Source organism: Lathamus discolor, chromosome Z (assembly GCF_037157495.1).
Source record: "Lathamus discolor isolate bLatDis1 chromosome Z, bLatDis1.hap1, whole genome shotgun sequence".
Classification (NCBI taxonomy): domain Eukaryota; kingdom Metazoa; phylum Chordata; class Aves; order Psittaciformes; family Psittacidae; genus Lathamus; species Lathamus discolor.
In genome coordinates this window covers 29,345,819-29,365,416 of record NC_088909.1, presented here as the reverse complement: position 1 = coordinate 29,365,416, position 19,598 = coordinate 29,345,819, and the positions used below count along the sequence as shown (strand labels likewise).

At 39.6% G+C, this 19,598-nt stretch overlaps 1 long non-coding RNA gene across 1 annotated transcript in view; it reads right to left on the bottom strand.

The window, feature by feature from the left end:
- Window positions 1-9,541: 9,541 nt before the first annotated feature.
- Window positions 9,542-19,598, bottom strand: part of LOC136005122 (uncharacterized) — a 41,751-nt gene continuing 31,694 nt past the window's right edge. The window contains exons 4-7 of the long non-coding RNA XR_010608685.1: window positions 18,997-19,157; window positions 17,428-17,506; window positions 14,810-14,933; window positions 9,542-12,388 (exon numbers count right to left, since the gene is read on the bottom strand). This is a non-coding gene — a long non-coding RNA (uncharacterized LOC136005122). The remainder of the gene's footprint in view (window positions 12,389-14,809; window positions 14,934-17,427; window positions 17,507-18,996; window positions 19,158-19,598) is intronic.

Below are 19,598 nucleotides of genomic sequence, written 5' to 3'. Positions count from 1 at the left end.
TTAAGAGTATGGGAAAAATTCAGTTCAAGAGAAATGCAAATCTGCATAAGCCTCATTGTGGTTTAACCCTTTTAGAGCAGAGTATAGCATAAAGAGCTTGACTTTTTTTTCTTTTTTTTCTCCTGCAAATGTATATAGACTACACACAGACTGAACCCCTCACTTATTCTACAGACTTGGTAATAATGTGTTCAGTTAATCTGCACAATGTAGAGTCATCCTCTCAAAAAAAGTAATTCACTTCTTTAAAAACTAAGAGGAAAATAAATATGGTGCAGTAAAATTGTTGAGTAGAGGAATCTATCTGGACATTTCACAAAACATTTCATTATGCTGATAATTCCCAGAAGTGCTCTCAAGAGCGCTTTAAGCTGAGGATTACTGCACTGGATCTGATGGACTTTTTTTGTAGCCCCTTTAAAAGGCAGTGAACCGTTTTTCTATTTTATTTAAATAATGCCCCTTAAAATGGATTTTTAGAGGTATAATAACTCCTTAAGAGTCAGTTATGCTAAACAGTTTCTCTTGATAGAAATGTTGTAAAACTCGTTAACTGCACAATTTCAGATGCCGGCTTGGTGAACACTAACTGACATGTGAATGGCCAGAGTTTGTAAAATAAATTGAAATAGTTGTTGTATCACACAGCTAGCAATGCACAAGCTGTAGGCCACAAGGGGCTCAAACCTGACAGAAAATTACTTCAAGATGAATGAAAAGTGCTTGTTTCTCTTTATTAGTTTTTAGAGAACAATGAAAATGTTGAATTGTTTACAGAAGGGTTGATTAAATGTGGTCAGCAGGGCCATGTCCCTACTGCTAACTGTTAGCCTTCCCAGCCCCCAGCCCCTTCCCTCCACCCCATGCATCTTCTTGTAGACTATTATGGTCACACATCTGTGTGTGAAATGTGCTCATTTTGACATTCCTCTGCTGCTCTGAGCTGTTGAGGCCTTTGTTAGGTAAAACACTGTTGTCAAGCCTAACAAGCAGGTCATGCAATTTGCTGGACACTGCAGCAGAGAATAGAACTGCTATGAATTGATTCAGCACCTAACAATGCTCCTTTCAATATTGAAATACATATGTATTTTTTTTTCTTTTGTTCAGCCATGATATTTTTGGTATTTTGAAGAAATGCATATTCTGTTTTTTGTTGGTTTTTTTTAAGTGGTTGACATCGCACCACGCTGGTTTATTGTTTGATGTTAGACATATCATAATGGAAGGGGGGAAAAGAGACTTTAGCCATCCTTTTGTGACATAAATTCACCTTTTACATGGTACTAATGGCACATAGAGGAGATGCATGATGGTATACAATATTCCACCAGATTATTTGGTCTGCTTTGAAAGCAATTCAAATTAAGGCCACTTTAGGAGAAGTGGTATTTGCACAAGATGATAACAACAGAAAATGTGTCTTTGAAGCGACTTTAAAAACAACTTCTTAAAGATCAGGTTCATTTAGCAGGAATCAGGAAAGTAAAAACTACTAGATACGCTACTATGGCCATTGAACAAAACTGTCCTCTTTTTTTCTCTCCACCCTATTCCACAGCCTTCATCCCTTCCCCCTCTTCCCCAGAAGAAAAATCAACCACTAATGTGCAAGGGTTTGAATGCTATTTGTGGCAATCTGTCACTTTACATAGTGTTCTGCCCTGATGCGAAAGAAGGATTTTCTTTTTTTTTCTATCTGCAGAACATGCTTTTCCAAGCCTATTATGTGTATAAACAATGGCATATGTAATTACCTTTCTGAGGTGGCAATTATTTCACTGCATCAACAACTGAGGTTAAGGCAATCCATCCCGCCGAGCTCCGCCTCTGAATAAAGGATATCCTACATATATAAAAAAAAGCATTTGGGGATCAAATCAAGGCTGCTTATGTCAGCCTGAGGAGGGAGCGATACTATCACTGCAGACTTTAAATGTCAGCATGATCTTTTTTTTTCCTAGCAGTAAACTGCTTTACATTTTGTTTCGGATTGAGTCATTTCAACCTTTGCCTACAAGCCAGTTTTTGCACCCCACCTCCTTACACTGAAAACTTTTGCACTTTTGCTAGGGTGGATTTCCTTGGCAATTCTGTGGGTAAGAAAATACCATACCTGTCATGTCAAAGCTGCTGGAGGGTGTGAAATGTTGACTTTCTTGTCTTGCTTTGAGCTACAAGAGGTTATGCAGGGCGGTGGGTTGAGAAAGTGAGGGATGAAGGAACGTTTTCATTTTCTTTCCCCTGGTTTCTCTGTACCTGACAATTTAACTTACCTCAAGGTTTCCTGATCTTGGGTCTGATCCTACAAAACATTGTGTCTAGGTCTGCACTGAAAGTTAAGCTCATGCTGCTTCAGACCCCTTAACCACATTGTGTGAGAATGGTCCCATTCCCTGTCCTCTGCTCAGAGCCTGGGATGCTTCTTGCTGCCTCCAGTGAGAGCCATGCATGGCGAGATCTGGCATGGGGAGCTGTACCCCAGCAGTCACAGTAGTCAGGAACTGTAATTCATGTAATTCAGGCTCATTAGAGCATCTTCATCATGAAGCAAAATACCAGTGCAGATACTGCCAACTGTCTTTACAAAAGCAGTCTAAATTACCTTTTATACCTGGGGAAGTGGAGGGTATGATATTGAGGCTAACATTAAAGTCCTACATCAATGTGCACTTCCTTTTCACTGTTGACTCAATTTTTACAAAATGCAAAGTCTGTTTATGAGGAACAACATATGCTTATATTTTAAAGGGTGTCTTACATCCTTGCTCAAATAAGTTTAAGTGAGGATTTTCTTGGGCAAAGATAGTCCTAAATATATGTTTAATTTTCTGGAGCTGGGGCCAAATTGAAATCAATTCTTGTAAGCTCCTTTTGCTCCTGGTAATGTTGTCTTCAGCATGCCTAATAAGGTACTCCTAATGCAGACATGGTTAAATGAAAGGTATTTTAATGACAGCTCCTTCGTTCCCTTCCACACACAGTGCACTGGGATGCTGGCTGCATGAATGCCCTCCATGTGTTACATGCTTATACAAATCAAAGAATGAAGGGAGGAATATGACCAAGACAAAACATAAGTTCATCTTGATGAGGGTGGTGAGGCCCTGGCACAGGTTGTCCAGAGAAGCTGTGGCTGCCTCATCCCTGGCAGTGTTCAAGGCCAGATTGGGTGACACTTGGAGCAACCTGGTCTAGAGGAAGGTGTCCCTGCCCATGGCAGGGGATTGGAGCTGTTAGAGCTTTAAGGTCTCTTCCAACCCAAACCATTCTATGATTATGCGACAAATACAACATAAACTCAAAACCTCAGAGCAGTGTCTACTAGTTTATCTCATATATACAGGAATTTTATTGCTCATGAGGGTGTTAACCTGCACAAATCCCAGATTTCTATTTTCTGACAGAAAAGACTGCACAATTAGAGGAATACGGACGATCGGGTTAAAAATTTCCTTTCCTTCTTCCCTTCTTCTCTCCAGTTCCTTTGATGAAGCGACAGTGAGCAGCAAACATACAGTTACACACATTCTCCAGTCAAGGGACAACACCTGCATATCAATTGAACTGAATGCTGCAAGCAGCTTTCGCAAATTTGTATCTGGTGGTGATGTCAACAGAGGGGAATAAGAATTAATACAAGTCTTTCATTTTTGTCAGTCTAGTAATGGATAAAAGAGAAACAAAAGTCTCCTACAAAATGGAAATCACAAACAGCTCTGCTGAGGAATACAAACACAGCTTTGAAACCTTTCTTTCTTTTGCTTTCAATAGCTGTGAACATAAATCACAAGAGCCAAGCCAGGGGAAATATTAATCCTGCCACCAGGATCTGTCTCTAACCTTATTCCTCGCCAGTTTGAGTAGGTGGTTTTGGAGTTACCCCAAGTGCTGATTCCATCTTTGCTTAGACTGTTAATGAGCTTTTGCCACAGGAAAACATTTTCCTTTATCTCAGAGACAGTTCACCTCTGCCTCTGTACAAGTAATATGTTTATAAGGTTTGTGCTAAGGTCTGTCAATGGAAAGCAGAAAAGGGTATACTGTGAGGTGATAACATTACTCTAAGGTGCTGGTGCTGTAAGCTGTTGTTACTTGCCAGCTCATCTCCAATTACAGCTTTCCTTTTCCATACCTCCTTTCCTATGAGGATCTCAAAATACTCTGCCTCACTGTGCAATGGAAAAGTATTAGTATACTTGTTTTCAGGTGAATATACTGAACTGCAGGAAAAAGCTAAATGACATTATCCATCACAGAATCATAGATGGTTAGGGTTATCAAGAATAACAATAAGTTGTTATTAAAGCTGGAAATAGAACCACATGTCCAGACTGCAACTCGATAGATCTTTCTGTGTTTCATGTTGTTATGGATAGGGAGTAATACCCAAAAGTCACTCAGTTATACTGTTCATTTGCATTTAATCAGACCTGTTTGCAGGATCAAGAAACAGCTGTGAAGCCACCTTTCTCTGCAAAAGTATGTAAAAAAATATTAAATCTGTTCTGGCTTGCTTTGCAGCAAGAAACCTGGTAAGAAAAAGAAACAAAAAGCTCTTAGAGGAGGAGCTCTGGCTCTGCCTAGCATGTTATCTACTCTGAAACCTAATTGGGAACTTCAGGCTACATCCTAACTGACACTGCTGAACTTTTTAACAGAAACATCAGTCTGGTCAGGAGCTTTTGTGTGCAATATGTAGTTCTGTTAGTAGTTCTGGATGAGGATGTGATGACTTCATCTTCCTTATCCTGCTCCCCTAAAACTGGGGGCTCAAGTGGGGTTTTTTTAAGTAGTGATGTTCTTTCCCCAGTTATGAGGTTTTGCCTTTTGAATAGAGCAAATATTGTTTCCAACTTGTTTTTACAGTTCCAGCTTCCATAAAACACAACAGATGATGCATAAAGATGCCTTTCAGTAAGACACCAAGACTTCTATTAGGAAGCCCCTAATAAGCACAGGCACCTCTCTGCTTTTATTTCAGCTCAAAGTATGTCCAATTTGGCAGTCACTGAATTCAATCTTATCTGCTCAGATGATGGGTTTTGACGAACTGCTTAAACCCGTCATTAAGGGGAGGACAGGTTATAGTCACTACTCAGAATGTTACAGCTTTCTTGATTGTTTATTGCAGATGGGGTAATGCGGCACAAGCAGAGACAGAGAAGATGAAAGTAAGGTTAGTTAAACACTGAATTACTTTGTGATTAAAAAGAGTGATAATATCAGGCCAACAGTTCAAAGGTTCAGTGTAAATATTGTTCATCTCTTTGGCTTTTCAGTTGTGACACTGGTTAGTGGAAAGATACCAAGCATTCATGTAAGACAAACTCAAATTTTACACAGGAAACCATACACATAAAAAGTAGCCTCTATTCCCTGATACAGTGATAATTGAAAATTTAAACCTTTGACCTCTGTAAACATTATTATTTCTGCTTCCCATTGCCTATGACCTGCAGGTGCATTATGTCTTTCCACAGCCCTTTTACTCTGGTTTTCTTATTGGTAATTACTTACACAGTAATTCAAATCCAATTTCAATATTGACTACTAGGTAGTAAGCTCCGTGTCAAATTCTGGCTCTCTAGCATGTTCTGTTTCCATTAAGAACTTAGGATACCTGAAGACATAAGAAAAGGGAAAGAAAATATATCTAGCAAGTGATGGCAGTGAGTCAATTATGCTTGTGTTGCATGGTCCTCTGAGCTCACATTAAACTTCTATTGCTTCTGATACTTACAAAGGAGCATTTTTATTAAAAATTAAAACATGCAAGGATCATTTACAGTGCATATCATAAAATTTATTATTTTTTTTTAATCCAGCAGCAGATCACAGCTTCAGCCGTCCTCATACAGTATGTGTCCCTCTTGAATGATTTCATTGGCGTTCACTAGGCCAACACTAATTAACCTTCTTTGGGACTGGTCTTTACTGTTTTTTGTAGGAAAGCTCTAGCTGAATCATCTAAGTCACTTTTCCCCAATATTCTGCCAGCTGCAAGTATGGTGCTGGAAGGAGGTGCTTTGGTGATGTTACACAGAGGACCCTTACTTCAGGTGTGGAGCCAGCCCTGGCCAGGTAAAAGTCAGAATCAAATACATGATGATATGAGTGTGCGGATGCTGCTGGACTGACATAACGGGTATATTCTTACCTCTAGGGTTCAGAGTCACTGCCAGCATGGCCTTAACAGGACAGTGACATGTCTCAGATTAACTTAAACTCCTAGACATGGAGAAGAGAGGTGTTGGTCCTGTTCTTCTACAACACCTAGCACAGAGGGATGCTGGCCCTGGCTGCTATAGAGTGTTCCATCTCATACACTTAAAGAATGAACCATCAACACTTAGTTTGCCAGTATTGCAGAAAGCAACCATCAACAATGATCGACAGTCCCTAATTAAAAACCTGTTGCACTGGTTGTCTCAATTTCTGTTATGGGGAGTAGCCAGGGTCAACCTAGTCTAGTGGAAGATGTCCCTGCCCACGGCAGGGGGCTTGGAATCAAATGATCTTTAACATACCTTCCAACCCAAGCCATTCTATGGTTCCATGAGTCTATGGCCACCCGATTGTCTCCTGCTCTGTTCTGTAGCTTTCTTCTGTAACACAGATACTCCTGACTATCAAATAGAGCTTATTCTGTGAGCTGTTGGATGTGTTCCTGTCTTCTGCTCCTGCAATCATTTTCTGCCTCCCCAGAGGTGCCTTGAAGAGAAAATCCTTCTGCTTCCACATTACAGCCCTCCTTGTGAGTGCTCTCTAGTATGGTCTGAGAGATTTCTCAGATATTTTCTTCTGACAAACATCCATTTTAGCTAAATGGATTAGAAATGAAAACTGTTCAGGCTGATGATGACCAATGTATGGAAAACATCATATTATTCTGTTTAGCAGCATGACTGAAGGTGAGAATGGTATGTCATGGTCTTGCATTCAGCTGTTTGACAGGCAGCTGGGAAAATAACCTAGTATGCTGATACCACTTGTAAGGAGATGTAATTGATTCTGTCAGATTTGCAAAAGTCCTCTGCTTCCCTTTCTCCCTGGGTATTTATTAGTGACTGCCTAGGTTATTTGTGTGTGACTGATCTCACCTGAAAATACTGGATTCCTTGTTTTGCATCTGGAATTAAAATGCATTTATATTGATAAGAGAGTGAAAAAAGTCAAACTGGTCAATCTGAATTTTGTATGTGCACCCACCAGACGTACAGATCATCAGGCTGATATTTCTAGGACAGCTCTACCTCTTAGACTACAATTCTGCTACCTGTGAGCCAAATGCTGCTCTCACTTTCGGAAGTCTGCATGCGAAAGGCAATGGAACTCTGCCACTTTTCAAAGACAATCTACATTAAAAATCTCTGTGTTCCCAGAAAGCAGTACCTTCCTTCTGATATGAAAGGTCAAGTCCTTGTGGCATCTCTATGTTCTGTGATTCATCATGCCAAGTATTAAGAAAATACACCAATATCAAGAGACCACTTCAAGAACCTGGGTCCTAGCTTTCATGCCATCTGTCCCACTAATGCTTTAAAGACAGTATAACCTATTCATCTAAAGTAAGTCTAGGTGTAGCACCAGGCAAATGGATATCCAGGAGAATTTTTATTATTCTTTGAGGAGACAGTCTAATAATTGTACTGCATGCTAACATTTGCTGTGTAACCAGCAAATTTTTGCATTAAAATTATGCAGGAAGCAATGATAGCAATTACTAACCTACCTGTCTGTCAGAAAAGACCTCCAGTATTACCCATACATTTTCCCTGCTAAAAATATACTCAGTATCTCCTCTGCCCATGGATACCATTCACAGTTTAAGAGGGCAGGGCTGGGGTCTCCTTCAGATACTGAAGTTGTATCTAATTTTGCCAGTAAAGCAGGCTGCAGACCTCCTTGCAAAGCTGTCTGCTCTGACACCCCCTGCACAGCTCCCAGCCTCGCTGCCCTGTCGATCTGTTCCTCGTCAGGGGCGGGAGGATCAGCATCTCACTGACAGCAGAAGCCACAAAGACAGGTCCTGGTGACAGCAACAGCTAGGCAGAAATGAGTGCTTCTCAGAGGATAAGGAAAAGAAGCAATTTTATTTAAGAAAATAACCGTTCATAATTGGGCCTCTGTCACTTTACATTTTAATGGTAATAGTAGTACTGGAACTTTAAATTACAGCTTTCAGTGGATTCATGCTGAATCTCTCAATTACTCTTCGTAACACCCTTCCCCGAGCGTGTGTGCCATGACATTGATATCACTGTTCAAATCAGAATTTACACCAGGATACAGGGTACACTGAGCACGGATCCTGCCTGGCTCTATCACAGGCAACTGGGCAGACATTCAGGGAGGTGTCACTACAAAATACTAGTAGCCTCATGGACAAAAAAAAATTGCACATTTCTGGCAATGAAACAGTGTCCAGCCCACGCCATGGAAGCATCCATGGGGATGCTTTTGCAGGCAAAGCTTTTAGTGCAAGGGGAGGCAGCCTTGGGAAAGGCAAGGAAACTCTGCTAGTGATTATTGCAGTTATTACTGCAGTGGCTGTTGAGGTTGCCATTGCACAGAGCTGCTGAGCAGCTAGGGACAGGAAGGCAGTAGTAGGTGTCTCACAGCTGGGATGCAGAAGGAGAGAGGGAAAGAATTTTCCTTCAAAGGCAGCAAAACTGTACAGAGAGTGGCCCATGAAAATGTGAAAAAAAGGAAAAAAGCAGAAAGTTTCTGGTATGTTGCATTCTGATGTAAATTAAGTCCGCATTACAGATTTTTCCTGGGTTTACTGCAAGCTCTGTTTCATTATTTAACCTGACATTGCAGTATTAGTGTATAGCTGGTACCCAGCCCCATCACCATCCGCTCCAGCCCTTAACCTTAAGACAAGCGTGAAGCTGTCAAGGGAAATACTCGGTTCTATATAATCTGAAAATATGCTTTTAAACACTGGAATGGAAGAGGGTCTCAAAATATTGCTGTAAAAACAGGTTGTGCGAGTAAGTAGCTTTGAAAATGCATGGGATTGCTGGTGAAGAAGAAGACAAATTTCTTCCTGGTTGTACCCTACACTGATGGGAGCTAGAAGTGGCTGAGCCTGCCAGTTACAAGAAGTGTGTGGGAGCAAGAGACCGCTTTGGCCTTTCAGTAACCCTTTCCAAATAACTGGAAATCTGCGTATGGTAGCTTAAAACCAGCTTAAACAGGGCCCCTATCTATTCCCACTTCTAGCCTGGGTGAAAAGCATGAGGATGGAGGTCACATAAACTCACCGTTCTTTGCAGTTCAGAGCTATCTGCATAATCCAAGTTTTCATTTTAAATAAATCAAGTGCCTGGCACTTTCTGGTTGTGAAGAAACCTCCCTGAGGTGTGAGTGAAGTATGGAGCCATTGAAAGCAAAGTCCACTGTAGGTCGAGTGGAAAATGGTGGTGCAGAGGAATGAAGGCTTCATAACGTAAACAGAAATGCAAGAGATGGGAAATTTTTCACATTTTATTAAATCAGACTTTTACAGTAGTTGTCGAAAGCAAAAAACACTGAATTATATTTAGATAATAGTTCCATAAATAATGTGTGTTTTCACAGCAGTCACAAAGTCTGGAATTTATGTGCTAATTACAGACCCCAAATCATCTCTGCACAGATTTGCAATTAAAACTGAAATATTTTCATATACAATGTAAGCCCTGTATTCATAGCAACAGCTAAGAGACATGCTGGCTACAGTTTGCTCAGTAAATCTGAATATTTTATGTTTGAACACAATTGTTTCACTATTGTTGTCTTTACATTCGGTCTTTTAAAAGCTGAAAGAGTTTAAAACTGAGTGCCACATTGTGGGTTTCTTTCCTTTTTTATATATATTCTTTATGTAATAATGTATATACTGCAACAATCCAAGGGAACAAACGCTTATTGAAAGACATAGAGAAAGCAAAATTCCTGCTTATGGTTATATTCTTAATAAATATTGTAAAAACACATACTTTTAAAACCCTGCAGTGACAGCAAAGTGCAGGAAGAATGCAAAATTAGGAAGAACGTTGAATAATTCAGTAGCTTGTTATGTGATTAGATCTGATTGGCCCACACTAAGATGCTGCCCATAAAAATGATTTCCCATGGTAACATTGGTCTAGGGGTGGGGGGTTTATGATGTCCATAAAATGGGAGAACAAGGCTTACTGGAACTAATAATACCATGACTGCATGGAATGATTGATGATCTTTAAAAAGCCCCAGATTGGTTTCATCTTTCTTCAGATTTTATCACTCACTCTTTCATAGTCACGTGCAATCACTAAGGCAAAGAGAGGTAACAAGTGCTTGATGTATGATACTTGAGCCACTTTTGTCAGAACTGCATTTATTTTAAACTGCTCTTGTATTTGGTACTCCCAACATTTAGATGTTCTTTATTTTTTCTCCAGCTGATGAGAACAGACACTTCTGGGGTTGGGTCAAGAGGTAAGCCAAGCTCATGTTAGAGCAACAGTGCCAAAAATCACAATAAAAATTAAACAGATCTTCCTTCCTTGCACTGGGACCATTTCCATTACTGATTAAATGGATAAAGAGCCATGCAGGCCTGACATCCTCTTGGATGAACTTCATATCTTTTACTATTTGCAGTACACATACACCTTTCAGAATACTACTTACTCTTCTTAGAATAAATTATCCATTTCAATTCACTCTACCCTTCACACTGCAGAGAGCCACAAAAGCTCCTTTTATGTCAGAAGAAATTTCAGATGAATCAGGGAAAAAATACTTAATTGAAACATTTGGGGGGAAAAAGGGGTCTCTGAAAGTTTACACATCTCAAATATGACAAATCAAGCAAGATATCTTAATCATTTGTTGGAAACATCCTTATCAGTAACTTATTCATAAATATTACAGATGTGTGAGCAGAAAAGTGTTTGACAGGGTCCCAAGGGGAAGAGTATTAATGGATTGATCCAATAGCAATGTATTAAAGTCCTGCTCATTTGGAGAACTTTCCGTTATCCCTGTTTGCTCTAGTTGGAAGAATAATAGATAAATCAGCAGGACGTCAGGTTTCTGAGACCCATCACTGCTAGACATGGGTCTGTTTATTCCTATAGGTATGATTACAAGACCATATGCATACCTGCACCACATCTGTATGCTTGTGCATGGCTATGCATGTGGACACGTGGGTCCTCTCACCTGTGATGACTTTGTCTCCTGTAGAGTTTAATGGTTTTCTGTTTTGACAATTTAAACACCACTTCAACACTGTTTAACAAAATCAAGAGCAGTTCTTGGCAATTAATTTCTGCCATCAATAGTATTCTCAAACCAGGCAACTCCCCTTAGAGCGGGGAACCATAACAGCAAAGTCTGTGCGAGTGAAAGAGCAAGACAATTCATTAGACAACTCTACAGCAGCTAAAAGTGGCAGGGGATGTCAGCCCGTGCTCCTGTGCTTCAATACTAATGAGAGTCATTGCATATTCATAATCCTAAATACAGTCAGCTTCTGATAAAAACTTTTGTCATCGAAGCTTCACAGCAAGAGCAAAGCATTGCACTCCTCGTGTCGTGACACTTCCACCAAGCCAGTGCAAGAGCAAGATTGATTGTTTTGCAACTCAGTCTGACAGGGAGCTAAGAGATACTGCCCCAAGGGCCCCGAAACTAAGCTTAGTTTGATTACAAGGCTCCATGTAATCAAAGAAACAAAAGAGAGGGAGGAAAATGAGGGGGGAAATGTTTTGTCTTGTTAGTGAGTCTTGGGCTTGAGTTTTTTTGTTATTTTTTAAAGATAAAGGAGTCTCTAAAGATGTGGCTTTCATTATTGAGTGTTGAGAGTAATTATCTGTTAGGCATTTAAAAAAGTTCATACCAATTTTTATCACAGAGGAAGAAGAACGGCAAACGCTAGCAAACTTGTTCCCATGTTGTAGGAACACTGCTGCATGTCTTAATAGATACAAATCTCTAAAACAGTATGAAGTTTCACGTCAGTATGAATAGCAAAGATTAGTGAACTCAGCCTGTCAGATATTAAAATCAGCTCTGCAAGTGTTGTGCTACCCAGAATTCACTTCTTGCAGGTTCCTTTTCATTTTTGTTGTCAGCTCCTTCTTCTCATCATTGTCGCTATTTTTATTAGTTTTGAGAAAATACCCATCTCCTGTACTGGCAGCCAAATCCTGAATGTGCACAGCTCTGCTAGCCTTTGACCCTGAAATACCTGTCTGGTGGGCCAGCTGTTAGCATCCCCTGGAGTCAAAGAAGAGAAACGTGTGTTTCAGCACCCACTTTGAAAAAGCCTTGAGCATTTTCTCACTCATAAGGATGTCTTCAGCTGTAATGCCAGCACATTTCCACATCTTTTTGACAGGCAAGCAGACTATAAAATATACATAAAATTAAATAAAACAGGACATTAACACAAAGGTTTCAAAATATAATTACAGTGCAGGGTTGGAATTTTTTTTTTTCCCCACAGCAATTATAAAATCATGCATTTGGGAAAAAAAAGAACTTCACAGCTCAAGAGAAATCATGAAGGACTAAAGATGGGGAGGTTTCTCTAAATTATTAAATATCTCAGTCATGTGTATACAAGCTTTGAAAATAGAAAAATCTTGTAGTTATGATTGATTGAGGTAACTGATTATCCACAGATATTTTAAGTGTTGAGACATTAAATTGTCAGCCATATCAGTTTGATTGCAGTAAAACATGAAAACATTGACTTTTGTCTAGTTAGAGAAATTTATTTTTCCCAGAATGACAATCCTTTAAGTAGAAACCAGGCAGCTTGCCAGCTCTCCATGTCATGCATTGAAGTTTGCAAATGAAACCCATATTTTCAAATGTTTTTCAAGGTTCAATGAATGGTGCATAGGTCTTTGGCAAATAGTCTTGTCATAAACAGATTTCCATATACTGCTTCAATCTTCCTTAAGCCTGGCATAGACTAGTATTTATTTATTACAAATAAATGAATGGCACAGACAGTGGTTCACATGCAAGGTGTATACATATTCAAAGCTCTTCACTCATGTAAAACATTTCTCTAAAAGAAACAGTAAACCTCCTTGGACTAAAGCTATAGGAACAAGTTTGATTAATATGTTTTACAAGCCTGAAGTAAATGCTCATCGTAACTGTCAGCAAGCTGACAGCTTTCAAAAAAGAGCCTTTGTTCCTGCAATGAGTAATTTGTGTGATCTTCTTTAAGATACCACACTCAAAACCTTAGAGGGAGAAGGTGTTACATTCAAGTGGATTCTACTCTAAATGTGATTGCTGTTAAGTCTGCTTTGTATTCCGGATCCTTGATATGCACATAGTACTTGACAGGATAGAGACTTATTTCTTTATTTGTTGTTCTTTCTTGTCAGAGCACCTGTGCTTTCTCATTAGACAGAGGTGTACTCAACGAGTTTTGTACCTACAGGTGCACGAGATACTCCGTTACCCAGTGCCCTGTGTCACTTTCATGCCTGATGTGGTTTAACGGGTAAATCCTTGGCACAGAGAATTATAGGATACCTTAATAACTGCATTGGGTTGACTGAAAGTGTAAGGAAATGAAAAGCTGACTGAAAGTTGGAGGACCACAGAGGAACAATTGAGCCGTGCCTTGAGATGCAAAGGGACCAACTATTCCCTCCTTACTGGGGTGTTAATCATATTCTCCTAACTGGAGTAGCAACACCTCTGCCACAAAGAATTAGGCAATGGCACATTGTGTCTCCAGCATTAATAAGCAAGTAGCTCAAGAACATGTCAACTGCTGAAAAATAAAACTGAGTTTACCCATTAGTGTGGGGAAATATTTCGTTCCTGACCTCTTCAGGCAAGAAGGTTACTGTACAGCATGAAGCATTAGGTTTGATTACTTTTAGATAGCCAAACTTTGCCCTCAGTTGTACAATTTTGAAGCCGGGAAGGAGCATTCAGCTTAAATAGTCACATATTTATCTGTTTTTATGTGTAGTTACAGTGAATAATAACTTTTAACTAATCCATCACTTTTAAAAAATCCAGTCAAAATATTTGACTGAATGGCACTGGACTCCAGTCTGAATTCATGCTAGGTAGAGGAATTAATCTTGATTTCCATCCATTCACCATGCACCCTTTTATTTTTGGTCTGTGAGTCTATATACAGAAGAGGAGACGCCCTTTGTTGTTCTCCACTCAACTGTTATTCTGTTTTACAAACTTTGGGTGAATTCAAGGCAAGTCAGTCTCAAACTGAGGTCTAACTGCTTGCACTGCAATCTGACATGTTAAGTAAAACCTGTGTCCAAGGTGTGTCACCCAAGGACAAAAGTGTCCTTTCCAATGTGGGGTGAACAAACCTGAATGTGCTACTATACCCAACAAGATGTGGTTAGCATGGCAATATGTCACTGATGTCTGAATTATTTACAGGTTTAGACCACCAAAAAAACTTATTGAGTTGCAATCGAGTTACTGCTATTCTTTTAAATATGGGATTGCCTGAACACAAGCTAGCTCACTCCTCATCACAAGCAGGTCTTTGCATGGGTGTCTGCTGGCACTATTGGTATCCTTGTAGTCTCAGTAGTCTTCTCCCACAGGACAAATCAGGACAGTCAAGGTCAGTTTCTGGAGCAGACACAGCCCCAGCCTGAGTATGGACTGACAGACAGGTTGCTGTGTAGTGTGCAACCCTGCAAGGTGCTGGCAGAGACAGTCAGAGCTCAACAGCCATCTTGGTTGCCCCAACAGTTTTCCACTGGCCAAATTAGTTTTACAGCCCCTCAACTTACTGACAGTATCTAGCTCTTACCTTCTATTTCCCAGTCAGATGTATGGACACGTCCAGAGTAACACAGTAGAGGTGATTATCCATCCTAACCATCTGCTAGGACAATTTTAGTTCAGCTTTGTGCTGGGAGAAGACAATTCATGCACTACAAATAATAAAATAACACCTGGGTTAGTCCAACATAGGAGTCCACTCCTTCCTACATAGCAATTTATTTCCTTAAACACTCTTCGAAATTGTCCCTATCATAAGATTTTGGAAAGTCCAGGGTTTGGAGGTTTTCTTATTCCTTGCTCACTTTTACCTGTTTTCCTTTAATTCAGCTCCTTTTTGCAGCAGAGGTGTTGGTTTAGCCAATTCAGGCTATTTTCCTCTGAGTCCTGCATTATCATATACTTTGGAAGAGCTCAACATTTTTCCCAGCACCAAAATGAATCTGGATTTTCACACCTTTTTTTTTTTAAAGAAACCGAAACCCATGAAGTTAACAGTGTTAGTGCCTTTCAATCACTAAGAGGAGGGATGGGGTGCTATGTATTATTATTGCTACCTTTCAAAGACAATGTATACTCCCATCTATACATACTGTACTTAATAATTTTCTAGCCTGAGAATTCTGGAGGGAGATCATTCAGTCTTATTAATTTGCTATTACTGAATCCCTCAAATTGGTCCATCATTTTCATGACATACATCAGTTTGTTAAAGCCACATTTTTATTTCCTGTGAAAAAAATGACCTTGAAATAGAATTCAGAAACAAAAATACCATAAAAGAAGAGAGAAGCTGATTCACTAGAAAAAGGTTAAGTTTTTAGTATTGGAAGTGCTAACAGTGAGCAGATCTAATATAAATCCATAAATATTTGACAGCTTTTAACAGTATCATGAATTAAAAGAAAAAAATCACTGTTTTGCCATTAAAATATTTATCCTGATGTATGAGCTCAGTATTTCAGACACAGTAACTGGTGTCAATTTTAAATCTTTGATCACAGTCACTGTAAGATAGTCAACTCAGATAATGAGGTGAAAATATGAAAAGGAAAATAGAGTGATAAATGTGTAAATTTTATCTGAAACCATAATCCACTGAATTATGCTGCAGCATCCTAGAATAATTTGAGAATCCCCATTAGCTGGATAAAACTCCAGTGAAATGTATGGTCAGAAACAGCCCTCCACTGACATGGGGATTAATGAAGTGGAGAAAAGAAGAAATAGGAGCAAGGAAATTTAACATCCAACCTGGCTGTCCCCTCTCTTTAGCACATGGTACTGACTACACATGTACCACTCACGCTAGTAATTAATTTAATAATGTGATATCTCTTCTAGAGATCTCTGGTTATATTTATTTCTCATAGCTTCTTTGATCTTTTATTCTGTACTGCCCCTAGCGTGCCAGTGTGTGCCCTACTCTATTTATGTTACATGGTAGAGTTTCAACTCCAAAATGTCTTTGAGGACTTGAAGTCCTGCCTTAACTTTATACTTTCCTAAACTCAAATTAAAACAAATTAATCTGAATCAGGATTGTTCCTAACTGGTTTGAGGCAAAAATTAAGGCATAGGAACTACAACCAGCTTTTGTGCTGATGTCGCTGACATGGGCAGAGGGATTGAGTGCACCCTCAGCAAGCTGGCTGACACCAAGCTGTGTGGTTCAGTTAATACATTGGAGAGAAGGAATGCCATCCAGAGGGACCTTGACACGCTTGTGAGGTGGGCTGATGCCGACCTTATGAAGTTCAACCATAAAGTGCAAGGTCCTACACCTGGGTGGGAGCAATCCCAGGCACAGCTACAGGTTGGGCAGAGAAGAGATTCAGAGCAGCCCAAGGAGAAGGACTTGGCAGTGTTGGTCTATGAGAAAATGAACATGAGCCGGCTTCAGTGTGCGCTCGCAGCCCAGAAAGCCAACCGTATCCTGGGCTGCATCAAAAGGAACGTGACCAGCAGGTCGAAGGAGGTGATCCTGCCCCTCTACTCTGCTCTCATGAGATCTCACTTGGAGTGTTGTGTGCACTTCTGGTGTCCTCAACATAAAAAGGACATGGAACTGTTAGAACAAGTCCAGAGGAGGGCCACGAGGATGATCAGGGGACTGGAGCACCTCCCGTATGAAGACAGGCTGAGAAAGTTGGGGCTGTTCAGCCTGGAGAAGAGAAGGCTGCATGGAGACTTCATAGCAGCCTTCCAGTATCTGAAGGGGGCCTATAGGGATGCTGGGGAGGGACTATTCGTTAGGGACTGTAGTGACAAGACAAGGGGTAACAGGTTAAAGCTTAAACAGGGGAAGTTTAGATTGGATATAAGGAGGAAATTCTTTCCTGTTAGGGTGGTGAGACACTGGAATGGGTTGCCCAGGGAGGTTGTGAGTGCTCCATCCCTGGCAGTGTTCAAGGCCAGGCTGGACGTAGCCTTGAGTGACATGGTTTAGTGAGAGGTGTTCCTGCCCATGGCAGGAGGGCTGGATCTGGGCTATCTTAAGGTCCTTTCCGACCTTAACTATTCTGTGATTCTATGTGTTACCAGGAAGTTTATCTTTTCTAGTTGAAATGAATGGATGGCTTCAGTCATTGTTTCAGAAAGATATGTTTAAAATTGCAACATCCTTTATCCATCAGGTTGTCTTACCTCATGTCTCAGAAGGAGGAGACTGCCTGTCCCCTGCCCATTTTGTTCTTACATTTTCTAGGGCCACAATCCTGGTCACCTAAAGAAGAAGCAGAAAGTTTGTTTGGCCCTCATATTGAATTTTTTGTGATGTGTTACTTGGGCATTGTCTGGCCCTGTGTTACCTCATGGCAACAGGACAAACTGACAGTTTCTTGTAAAAGAAGCTGTATGCTTAACAACGATGAAAAAAAGTACCATGGACATTCCCAGAAGTGGAAGTGGTTCTCTGATACCCATTGTTTAACAATTCTTTTTCTTTTCTTTGTGAATGCAAATCAGCATCATTATATTTGAAAGATACAAATACATTTTTTTATTTTGAACATAAATCAAAATTGAATAGTCTATGAATTTAATAATTTTTCTTTACCTGAATCTTCAGCAAGAAATTGTGCATGGAAACAAGTAATAAATTCCAGTACTTTCTTGCATATAATACTTTCAGTTATTTTTTATCCTAAATATCATCAACAAATTTTACTATATTCTTTTAAAAAGCAAGCATCCAATTCATCAGATAGAAAATATTTTCCAGGTTTTATAGCACAAAGAGGAATTTGGAAAAAGCTTACAAAGCCAAGGTGGTATTTGAGTTTTAATTCCTGCAGGATACCTGTTTTTTTAGGTATAAAACTGAGGAAGAAAATTACTCTCTGCCATAAACATTTTCTGAATTAGCACTTTGACATTCTGGTGCATTCTTTTATGTTTTTTTGCTATTATTATCATTCTAATCTTGTATATTAAATGAAAGCACTAAAAAAAAAAAAAAAAAACCACTAAAATGGCTACTTTTCTGGTTTGGGTTTTGGGTTGGTTTTTTTTTTTTCTCCTTTTCCAGACTTCATAACCTACTCCAGAAAGTCACACAAGGAAAATCTTTTCCTGGAGCCAGATCTCAGCCTCCCCTTTTGTTTGTCTCTAGTGTAACCTTTGGTGAAACAGGCACACTACCAATTGATTAATATTTTCTTTGCTGTCACTTTGTACCTGCAACCAGCACAGTGACATAGCAAAGAGAGTACCCAGACACGCAAGCTAGTTATTGATTGGCACAGGAAATTAGCCATTTCCTAATAGATGGGTTGTTCATATGGCACTTTATATTTAGTTTGTAGTTTTTAAAGTAAACATTTATATACATTGTTCACGTAATTTATTACATCTGTCTATGTGTGTGAAATATATGAAGGGTATTTATGGTCTGTGTCAAAAGGTTATGAACAAATTGAATTAATGGAGAGGGATTCCTATTCCCTTGTGATCATGTCAGTAGTTGTTTTTCACATATTTATAAAAAAAAATAGAAACCAGTCAGACTGTTTGGTGCTCACCTAAACGGATGGCTCTTAAGCTGCTGTCAGTGGTTCTTTAAACTAAGCAAGGTTATCTGGCAGTAAAACAGACTAGATGTTGCAACATCAATTATTAATGCAAAGTAATTTCCACTTGCAGACCACTGCCACACCATGCGTGAGCAGTATTTCCACTTAGAGGAGACAATCACCTGGAAATCTCTCTCCTTACCCTCTCATTCTGCAAGGAGTTCTCCGTCACTGGATTTAGTGTCCTACGATAAACGATCTGATGTTCGTGTGTTGCAGGAAAGGGAGAAGTATTTGGTTCAGTGGGCATTTTTCTCCTTCTGAGACAATCTCTGGGGCGCATCCTTGAGCCATGTGGAAGAGCTGTTGGGTAGTACACAAAGTCACTTGATGGCACAATACAACATCAATGCCTATGATAAATATGATCATCAATCTAGGGCAGAGAAGTAATAATATTTTTCCCAAATAATTTTCTTTCCAATCTTTTGGTATGCCAGGAAAATAACAGAACCTCAGCAGACTACCAAACACCGTTTTAATAACTGTGATACTCACCAGTAAAACGAAATACAAATGTTATCAATAACTGTACTTGTACTCAATGTCTGTAAAGACAATCTTTATCTAAACCTTTCTATTTAATTTCTGGCCCATTCCAATACCTTTGTATTTACCACAAATCATATTCTGCTACCCCTTGTGACAGGTGAAATGTCTTAATACGGTTTTCACATCAAAAGTACCAGCATGTTTTCTCTGTATTTTTCTCACTACACATTAACAAGTCTTCTGTAGGACATG